Below are 11,099 nucleotides of genomic sequence, written 5' to 3'. Positions count from 1 at the left end.
TTGTTTATAGATTTTGAGTTCCCTCTTGTCATTGTTTTTATGGACAACCAGCTTGTTCTCTTGCAAAACTCATTTCTCTTAGTATAAATATATTAGTTTCTCCAAAACATGAATTTCAATGTTGAAAGTCAGTAAGTGTACCTCTTGATGACAGTTAACTCCAAAGCAAAAAAATAAAAAGGTGGTAAGCTAAATTTTTAAGATTTTGATATTTTCTTGTTCTACATGACTGATACTAAAGCTTTAGGTATACTTTAAGATTTTATCGCTCTATCTAGCTGAAGATAGTTTCTTGCTGATTCTCTGCTTCAACTTTTTAGACCTAAGGCATTTCCAGGTATTGAGAAGATTTATGAAAGAGGAGTTTCTGATTATCTGGTAGGTATTTATTATCATTATGGATTTTGAATTACTTTATGCATTGATTTAAGGATTAAAACATAGTGATCTTAAGAATTCTCACTTGTGGTATTTTTAGTTATTTTCCTAAAAATAATTTTCTGATAAAAAAATTCAGTTTGCGGGATCTATGACTTTTGAATGGCTGAATTTTTCCAAAAAGTAATTATTAATAACAAAATGGCTCATTAGTTTCATTTGTATGGTAGAGATGATTATAGGCCTTGCAATTCATAATGGGTATCAATATTCTTACATTTGTGATGGTGTTTAATGACAGATGGTTCTTTTTCGATGCATCATCAAATTTCTCTACCAAATTGGGCAATAGGATAAAACTTTTTCAAACTTCTAGGGAGTGGAAATTGATAGAGCACCACCAATTCCATACAAGAGAAGGGATCAAGGGGGTAATTAGTGGTTTGGCTGTGAGAGTTTGTCAGCTTAAGCACATGGAGATAATGGTGAGAATATTGTGATTAGTTAGTATAAACTTGGGCAGATGAAAGGAAAGAAAGCAGAATATGTTTTAGTGGGAATTGTTGGGAGGTCTCTAGCTCCTCGATTTTCTAGGCTATCATATATTTCTTTTTCGTCATCTCTATACACTTTTCCATGAGAAGTTTGTATTTCCATTTTCAAAGTCAAATCAATATAGAAGATATCAGTATTATTCAGAAATCCTTTGTTCATTGAAGTGCTTATCTGTATTGAGTGATTAAAGTTCTGGGTTTCTAACATAAATCAATTTTTTTAAGTGGTAATACATTTTGGAAGTTGTAATTCCATGTTGTCATCTTTTTCCCCACTTTTTGTGGAAAATTAAGTTCTTGGTACTTTAAGTCAGATTTTGCATATATGTGGAATCAGGGGATAAAAACATTAATTTCATTCTTTGGAGTTCCTTTATCTAAGTAATTATGTAAAATTGAATGACTAGAACTTGTTCTGATGCAGTTTGTCTCACTTTGGTGTGACTGCTTGAGATTTATGCAAGAATATGATCCATCTGTACGTGAATTTTCACCTGATGGTATTGCAAAGGCAAGAGATCTCTTTAAGCGTGCTATAACTACTATTGGTTTGCATGTTGCTGAAGGTAGTAAAATATGGGAAGCATACAGGGAATTTGAGCAAGCCATTCTCCATACCATAGATGAGGTCAGCATTAAGGTGAGAATTTATAACATATATATATTAGAAACTTTTTAGAAAATGTGCCTGAAGGGGATGCATTCTATTAATCAATTTACTTGATTATTTAAAGTCTTATTCCATCCTACTTGTTTGGTATTATGGTTAATAATGCTTTTGTGGGTCTTCCTTTATATTTCCTAGAACCATGGCTCAAGTTGCATGACCTGTTTATTTTAGAAACTTTTTTTTCTTCTTTTTTTCATTTATGTATAGTTCATAAATTTTGTTCTTTCATTTCCCTATGAAGTGCCATGTACCAAGAAAAAGAATCTGTTTTCAAAATTTACATTTGGAAAATTATTGCTCTTTTGCAAGAATAAGAAAAACAGGTTCAGCGCATCTGAAGTATATTTCGCCGACAATTGTCTGATCCCCTTGCTAACTTAAGGTCAATCCTTTTTGCCTACAATCCTTGGGAGGTGGAACTGTGGACTGCTCTAGATATTGAATCAGGTGATTTAGATGGATTCCTTCTACCGTTGCCTCAAAAAGGTATTGGAGACGTATAATGCTCGAGCTAATTTTGAAGAACAGACTACAATGCAGGATAAATCTTACTCTAAAAAAATTTCAACAATTCATGGTATATGGCATTTACTATCAGATATTGTTTTAGACAGCTAAATGATAATGTTGGGTTCTTATGTGATAACTTAAGAATTTAGGTTAAATGGTAATTTAATATGATATTAAAGTGTAGAGGTCATGATTTAAGTCTCCCATCTATTACATCCTACTATATTTGAGTTGGTCTTTCTGTCTGAATTTGGGCTTGGTTTATGTAACATGTGAAGTTGCCTGTTACAAAGTTGAATATCATTGTTGTGCCCTTACCTTTTCAAGCTTAAGCTTTTAGGTCAAGTTGTTTATCAACAAAGTTGCTGTTGAAATTTCATTATAATTTCAATTTCTTATGGTCTTTCTTGCTTCTAATATAAGTAATTAGTTTATGTAAACTTCAGATCTTCTCTTCTTCTTCTTCTTTCCCTGAGGGTGTGGGGTTGTACAAGAACTTGCAATTTGGCAATAGGTTACTTTTTTTTTTTTTTTTTCCTTCTTTAAAGTGTTAATACTATTATTTTAATTTGAAATTTTTATAGATCTACTTGAAGTTTGAACAGTCTTCTAGAGATCCAGCCTGTGTTCAACTTCTCTATGAACGTGCTATTATCGAGTTTCTTGTATCAAGTGATCCCTGTCTTGTTATACTCGCTATTTGGATAAAACCTTGAAGGTTTCACTCATATTTTCTCTTTTCAATTCTTTATGTTCCAGGTATTTGTAATTTTAGCAATTAATCATCTCTTTTTCCTCTAGGTAGGAAATATTGTACGGTAACAAGTTATTCACAAGTGTACAAAATTGCGCAAGTAATAAAGCTCAAATAAACGAGTGTCGAATCCCAAGAGAACTACCTACCAAGTACTAAACTAGTCTATTTTGCTACTATTTGATGAAACATAATTTTAAGAATGAATTTAATGAAAAAGATAACAAACTAAAAATTAAACAAAAGCAGAATTTTATGAATACTTTGGTAAATAGATCAATATGACTAAACCTAGGGCACATATTTCGCACCAATTTAATCATATGCATTGACAATTATTGCTGACCTAATTAAGCTTATTCTAAAGGCCAAACTCCCTAATATTCCACTAACTTTCTCTCGAACAATTAGCGAATTAACCCTTAAGCAACAACCCAAAATATCTCTATGTTGAATTTAGAAGCTAAGAGATCATTACGTTCTATGGAATTTACCAGAGCCTTATAAATTGCGGTAACCTATCTCTAGCATTCGCTCAATCTATGGTTTTATTACCTTAGACAAATCAAGTTTCGTCTCTCGATCCCAATCTAGCTCATGATATCATTCAACCCTCGGATCCTTAAGAATTGAATGCATTACACACAATAATAAAACTTAGAATTAATGCTCAATAAGAATTAACAACAATAACGTCAACACAAATTCATAAATTGGGCTACATCTTTAGCCCTAGAAAAGGAATTTAGTTCATAATTGTAGTAATAAAAACAACCATTGTATTCAATAACATGAGTTCAAGAAAGAAAAATAGAAAAAACTTCTCTAATTGGTGAACGAGAACTGTAAGAATTCTGATCTCCAAAATAGTAGCCGTCCTTTCTCCTTCTCTCCTCCCCAAAAACTAATTAAAGACCATTATTTATAGTGCTAGGGTTTGGAGGTTACTTAGGAAAGAATTAAATGCCTTAACCCATTCAGATTCGGACTAGGAGAATGCAATAAACCCAAACAGGCCTATGACCCATCGCTGAGTGATCGTTCTTTCTGTCCCACAAGTCTGTGATCTTCAGAATTTAGTAAATTTATCAACACAAACCTTGTAGCTCTCTGAATAAGCTTTCCAACGTCATAAGAATTGTCAAATTCTGATTTCTACAACTCAAGTTCTAATCGAAACATCTTGAAGGATTTTCAGATTTTACGTTGTATCTTTGACGCTTCACAACTTTCTCGTTTCAACTCCGATTCTTGCACCACTTGTTCCTATGTGTCACGAATTCCATCAACATCATTCTTTTTCCTTCAAATATCGGTTTGAACCTGAAAATACTCAAAATACACCTGTGATCCCATAAAAAGGTATTTATGAAATAATTAATTTAAATTCCACAAATTAAACACATTTTTCCACAAATAATCCAATTAAATCACTAACAAAATATATAATTTCAAGCTCTTATCATGCGGGATGTTCATTCCAAGGCTAGGAAAAATTGTTCTTGGGTCGGTGATCTTTCGGTTCGATCTTTGCTTGCTTTGGAATGTTGCCATGCACCTGAGAAAGAGATATCTACTACAAGTTTCAATTGTTACCCTTCATCTGTTGAGAATTATGAGAGATTTTTATTAGTAGCTTAAGAGCAATGAAGTTTCACAAACTTTAGTGTTGGAATTTTAGTCTGCGCCTTTTACAAACATAGAGGTTTACTCTTGTTTAAAAAGATTTTTATATCATATTTAGGTCTTCGAGAAGTCCCTTCTATGCACTTTTTCGACCATTGAGGAGGTAATGATATCTTTTCTCTAATTTGCAGGCTTGACTTACTAGTCTTTGTAACTTGTTATTGTTTCATCTACGTTTTATGCATTGAAGATCTTTGTTAATTGGATCCTCTCTGTTTTAGTACCTAAACTTATTCCTCACTTGAGTGGATGGTTTGAGAAGAAGAATCCTTTTGCCTAGAGCAGAAGAGGATGCACTGAATTTTTCATTGATAAGGGAAACGTTTTTGGTTCGCATATGTATACTGTTTACTTTTCCTTGATAAAATTGTTTTTACTCGATTTCAAGAACTTGAAGCTTCTCAACGACATTTTAGTCTACTCTTTCAAGGTCTAGGCATAGATCTCATACGAATGTGTATCAAGTGCTTCTACCCTTAGACTTTGAAGAAAAGTCTTTTAATTTACTTCATTTAGTTTGCTGTCATAGTGCCATTATGACCACTTTATGTAGAAGTTACAGTGCATAACTCTCAATACTCCAAGATGGCTTTTGCTAATTGCTAGATTGTTACCTTTGTTAATTGTTTTGTCATTGAATAGTTCTTTGCTAAAAAATTTCTCATTCAGAATTGAAGTTTCATGCACGGAAGATATCTTTATGGATCTGTGAATTTATAAAATTTGTATGTCATATTCAACTGGTACATTGTGTTAGAGTAGATGCCCTAAAGCCAATCAATTATTGTAGAATTGACTCTTTGTAATAATGTTCATTAATCAATAATAAAAGGCATTTTATCCTATATCGCGTAAATCATTATTATTGCAATATGTGTTGATATATGTCCTTAGAATGGTAGAACTGCGACGAGGCTATCAAGTGTTTCAAATCTTGATAGTGAGAACCCTATGAGCACATATGATGGCCATTCTAGAAACGTCCGTAGCCCCAGTATTATTTTGAAGTAAGGGCACAGATAATACGGTAAGGCTATCATAGTGTTGAACGACCCTGTCGAAAGGCAGTGACTGATCTCACTTGTCAAGGTTGTTTGGTGACAACCTGGTGCAACACATGGGTGCTTGTTGTAGGCAGATATACCGCAGCAAGTTCACTGGACTAACCCACCAGAGGATTCCATATGGATTGCTGAAAATGTCCATTTTAACCTGAAATACGAAAAGTAAAGAATTAAGTAACAATTCAGGTCAAAATGCACTAGAACGTACCTGAAATCCGACAAAAAGGTATCATGAAAAGTGTATAATTCACGGATTATCAACTATCCCCAAACTAGAGATATGCTCGTCGCCGAGCATACAGTACAAAACTGACAAAAACACAAACAACAAACAGAAACAAAAACACAAAACACACACAACAATACTGAAAAAAAAAAAAAAACAAAACCAACAAGACTCAACTCTACAAAGGATTACCTAGAAATTGCACATGTCTCAAAAGTTGTTGAAAAATTATTATCAGGAAATATTCAACACTCCAAGAAGTTATAAGTTACATCGACTGTCTTCCTCAATCGGTTCACCAAGTAGGTGATCCCCACTTCAATCCACATTCCAACTTCCCGGATTATTTTATGCAAAAATTGTAAAGTTTATCAAATGGTGACGGACTCCATAAGCCTAAATATCGAACTACTCTCCACTAATGAAGACTAGACAAAGGTAAGAATCAAAAGGTCTTTAAAAGCTTATAACGTTAGGCTCGGGTAATGGGTTCCAATAAAAAGGATATAGGAATAACAAAGTAAGAGAACTCGGTTGTTTAAAAGCAAAACTAAAATCACATCGAAACCCATACCTTCTCAACCACTAATCGACATGTCCACTAATTCATATCCCTCAAACGCGTACCTTTCTTATTTTAGGATACCATAAATGCAGGGGAGACTCGTTTAAGGCGTACGTGGCATTGTTATACCCGAGGTCACCAAGTACTGCTAGGCAGTTTTTAAGGCGGGTTCTGGTTTCTAGCCGGTATACCCTTAAACGAGGTAGAATTGGTTTTTTCTTCTTTTTTTTTTTTCAACAATTGAATTGAAAATGAGGTGACTACCTCTTTTGTTTTTATTCTTTTCTCTCAACCCCAACTATTCTTTTGGCCTCTTCATCATTTTTCTTCTTTCAACCCCCAAACTATTCTTTTGCTCATTCGTACACTCTTCCTGTTCTTTGTTTTGCACTAGGACCGAATTCTCCTAAGGGTATGATAAAGTGTTTAGGGTAAAAGGATTTGACAAATTTGTTGTTTTCCAAGAAAAATACAGCAATAAAATTCATACGGCTCAAAAGGGTGACTAGGGAAAATTTCATTCATGGGTTGGCTAGAAAGGCTCAAACGTTCCGGAAAAAAAAAAAGCCTAAATCATCTCCTCAACCATGTCTAATCCTAGAATTTTGCCTCAAGCACTTCTCAACTAGGTTCTAGAGTCCACCAACATTATCAAGACTTTATCTAACCACATAAAATGAATCTACGCATGCAAAAAAAAAAATGAAAATGGTGGTTGAACCACTCAACAAACCTCAATCAAAATCCAATCAATAAACAAAAACTTGAAGCAATGCTTAACATTTCTCAACAATAAATATTCAACAGCCTGAGTAGCGGTTAGACCACGCTCCGGAATAATCCCTTTGTCCTTTCTTTGAATTGCCGCCTCATACCTTTTTTGAGCCTCATCGTTCACAAATCGGTTGTCGACACTCTTCTCCTTACTCTTACTCTTTCCCTTGAAAGGTTGCTTAACTTTCAGAGCCATTTTTCCAAACAAAGTTCCAATCCAAAATTTTAACCACAAAAATTCAAACCTAATTCTACACAGTCACTTCCAACCTGCAAAAACAACCCACACTTCCAAAAATTTTCAATTCACCCCCAAACTACAAATTTTGCAATTTCACACAAACACTCCAGATTTCAACACCCACACTCCTAACAATCAAGTACTGCACAAACCACTCTTCTTCAAACACAATCACAACTCAAAATCCACAAAACAATTCTCAATTCAATCGCAAAAATTTCTCAGATCTATGCTTAGAAACTTGAAATTTTTCGAAATAAAGCTTTGGGTTATTGAGATCTTACCACAATGAAGGAGTGTGCACCACCAATTGAACCAGAAACGACCCAGATTGGAAAGCCCCAAATTTTTTATCCAAAAATTTTTGTGAAATTTTCGCGAAAATTGTTGTTGAAAAGGGTTGTTTTGGTGTTTAGGGATGTTGTGGAGTAAGAAATTTGGTTGGAAAAGCAAAATGGAAGCAAAAGATGGAAGTTTGAAAAATTTTCTCTCAACTCAAAATGCAAGGCGACGTGAAAATGAAAAGAATAAAACGAGTATTTATAAAAAAAGGCTCGTCGCTGCGGCGAAGTTCATCATTCATAAACCCTACTAAATTTCCAGGTTTCGCCGTGGCGAAGAAGAAACTTCGCCGCGGCGATGTTCTTCGTTCATGAACCCTAAAAAATTCCCAGGTTTCGTCGCGATGAAGACAAATTCTTCGCCGGGGCGAAACCTTCCCGAGGATACAAGGCTTTCTTCGCCCCGGCGAAGAAAATTTCTTCGCCGTGGCGAAATGCCTTAGCCAAATTTTCACCAAATTAAATCACTTTCTTCGCCGCAGTGACGACCATTCTTTCGCCGCGGCGAAATCGTCCAGGAGCTAACTCTTATTTTCAGTTTGCTTCGCCGCAGCGAAGAAAGTTTCTTCGCCCCGGCAAAGTCTGGAGCATTTTCATACCTTTCCTTGGCTCACGACTTCACCTGAAACACCCAAAAACAAAAAAATAAAATTTTATACAAACTCATAATGAAATTAAATAAATTCGAACGACCAAAATGAAAAGCAAAAAGTTAAAAACACTTGGGTTGCCTCCCAAGAAGCGCTTGTTTATAGTCGAAAGCTTGACTCTCTTCATCCTTTAAGTTGGGATGTCTAGCCGGATTGGGATGGAATTGCAACTCATCACCCCATCAATGTATGGCTTCAATCTCTTTCCATTGACTGTGAAAGTGCCTTTCTCTTCATGTGTAACCTCCGCTGCTTCGGATTCGTAAATCCTCGTAACAGTGAATGGTCTGGACCATCTAGACTTAAGTTTTCCGGGGAAAAGCCTAAGTCTAGAATTGAACAACAACACCTTCTGTCCAACTTCAAAAACCTTGGTCCGAATGTGCTTGTCGTGCCACCTTTTTGTCTTCTCTTTATAATTCCGGGCACTTTCATAGGCTTCGAGATGAAACTCATCAAGTTCGTTCAAAGTCAGCATTCTCTCCTCTCCCGCGGCTTTCAAGTCCATATTCAACTGCTTGACGGCCCAGTATGCTTTATGTTCAGGTTCTACTGGCAAGTGGCACGCTTTCCCATAAACCATCCTAAACGGAGACATACCAATCAGAGTCTTAAATGCGGTTCAATATGCCCACAGTGCATCATCCAGCTTCCGAGACCAATCTTTCCTAGATGCATTAACTATCTTTTCCAAAATCCCCTTGAGTTCTCTATTTGACAGTTCCACTTGCCCGCTCGTTTGTGGATGGTAAGGTGTTGCAACTCTATGTGTCACTCCATACTTACTCAACAGTGCATCCATTTGCCTATTGCAAAAATGAGATCCTCCATCACTAATGATTGCTCGTGGTACCCCAAACCTAGAGAAAATATTTTTCCTCACAAAATTAATCACTACNTACCGTCTTGATCCTCACTTCCGAACTTATTCGGTTTTACAATGCAGTTCTTAATTTCTGCCTTGAGATTATTCAGTTGGCAGGGCTCAACTCTTGACTGATTTACCACATCGATTTTTAGGCACGACTCTTGTTTAGGTAGGGCTTTCATTGATTTAAGGACATTAAATGTTATTTCTTCATCTTGCATCCTCATGATCAACTTCCCTTCTTGAACATCAATTAACGCTCTTCCGATGGCTAGGAACGGTCGTCCTAGGATAAGAAGGATCTCTTTGTCTTCTTCCATGTCCAAAACAAAGAAATCCGCCGGAAAAATAAACTTGTCCACCTTAATCAAAACATCCTTAACAATGCCTCTCGGATGCTTTATTGATCGATCTGCAAGTTGCAAGCTTATGGTTGTCGGCTTAACTTCACCAATTCCTAGTTTCCTGAACACAGAAAAAGGCATAAGGTTAATGCTAGTACCTAAATCACATAGAACTCCATCGAATGTTAAATCCCCTATAGTGCAAGGGATAGTAAAACTCCCTAGATCCTTGAGTTTCGGAGGCAGCTTCTTCTGGAGAATGGCGCTACACTCTTCCGTAAGCATCACCGTTTCCTCATCTTCTAACTTCCTTTTGTTCGATAAAATTTCTTTAAGAAATTTCACGTAGCTCAGCATCTGTTGCAATGCATCTGCAAAAGGAATGTTAATATGTAGTTTTTTAAAAACATCAAGAAATTTAATAAACTGCTTATCCTGATTCTCTTTTCTGAGTCTTTGAGGAAAAGGTACGGGTGATGTGTGATGCGCCAACTCTGGTGGGATTTTGGGGAATGGCAATTTCTCTTCCCTTTTCTTTTTCCCTTCTTCCTGCTTCTGCTCATCTTTACTTAGGCTAGGTGGTTTCTCTTCCGCTTCAATTTCTTCATCAATTTCCTCATCAGAATCTTCATTTTTCTTTGATGAAGTTTCCTCTTTCCTTGGGTCTCTCACCTCTTCTAAAACTCTCCCACTTCTCAATGAAATTGCATTTACTTGCTCACGTGGGTTAGTTACTGTATTGCTTGGTAGAGAACCCTATGGTCTGTCATTAAGCTTCTCGGCCAATTGGCCCATCTGTACCTCCAGATTCCAAATGGACGTCCCTTGGTTTCTAAAATTTGTCCTCGTCTCATTCATGAACCCTGTGGTCTCTTGCATGAATTTACCAAACATATCCTCCAACTTCCTCACTCTTTGATCTCCCGGTTGATTGGTCACCCCTGGTTGATTATTTGGAACTGGCCTCTGGTTCCATTGGTTATTTTGCTGGTTCTGATTTCCCCAAGCCAGATTTGGATGATTTCTCCACCCTGGGTTGTATGTGTTGGAGTATGGGTTGTTCGGTTGTCTCTGATTTCCTGCCAAGTAATTCACTTGCTCCGTTGATGAAGATGACGGAGCAAATGTGTTTCCAACTTGACACTCGCTGCTCACATGGTTTCCTGCACAAAAATCACATGTTAGTTGAGGTGCTTGTATAGAGTTTACCTGCATAGTTCCCAACTGTTTTTGAAGTGCAGTAAGTTGGGCTGAGATGGCTATGAAGGCATCAACTTCATGAAGACCCGAAGATTTCCTTGTTGTAACTCTCTCATTTGGTCTTTGATAGTTTTTGCTTGCCAAAACCTCAAGCAACTCATACGCCTCCTCTGGTGTCTTATTCTGCAAGGCCCCTCCTAAAGCTGCATCCACCATGGTTTGCACATTACCCATCAAACCATTGTAAAATGTTTGGACTTGAAGCCAAACTGGC

At 36.4% G+C, this 11,099-nt stretch overlaps 1 long non-coding RNA gene across 1 annotated transcript; it reads left to right on the top strand.

The window, feature by feature from the left end:
* The first annotated feature begins 339 nt into the window (after window positions 1-339).
* Window positions 340-2,769, top strand: LOC116118872. The gene is made up of 3 exons (XR_004126236.1): window positions 340-378; window positions 1,499-1,572; window positions 2,697-2,769. It is a non-coding gene; the product is annotated as an uncharacterized LOC116118872 (long non-coding RNA).
* Window positions 2,770-11,099: the final 8,330 nt, after the last annotated feature.

This window comes from Pistacia vera, unplaced genomic scaffold (genome assembly GCF_008641045.1).
Source record: "Pistacia vera cultivar Batoury unplaced genomic scaffold, PisVer_v2 Contig861, whole genome shotgun sequence".
Classification (NCBI taxonomy): Eukaryota; Viridiplantae; Streptophyta; class Magnoliopsida; order Sapindales; family Anacardiaceae; genus Pistacia; species Pistacia vera.
The sequence above is the reverse complement of the archived record's forward strand: the minus strand, read 5'-3'. Positions and strand labels throughout refer to the sequence as shown.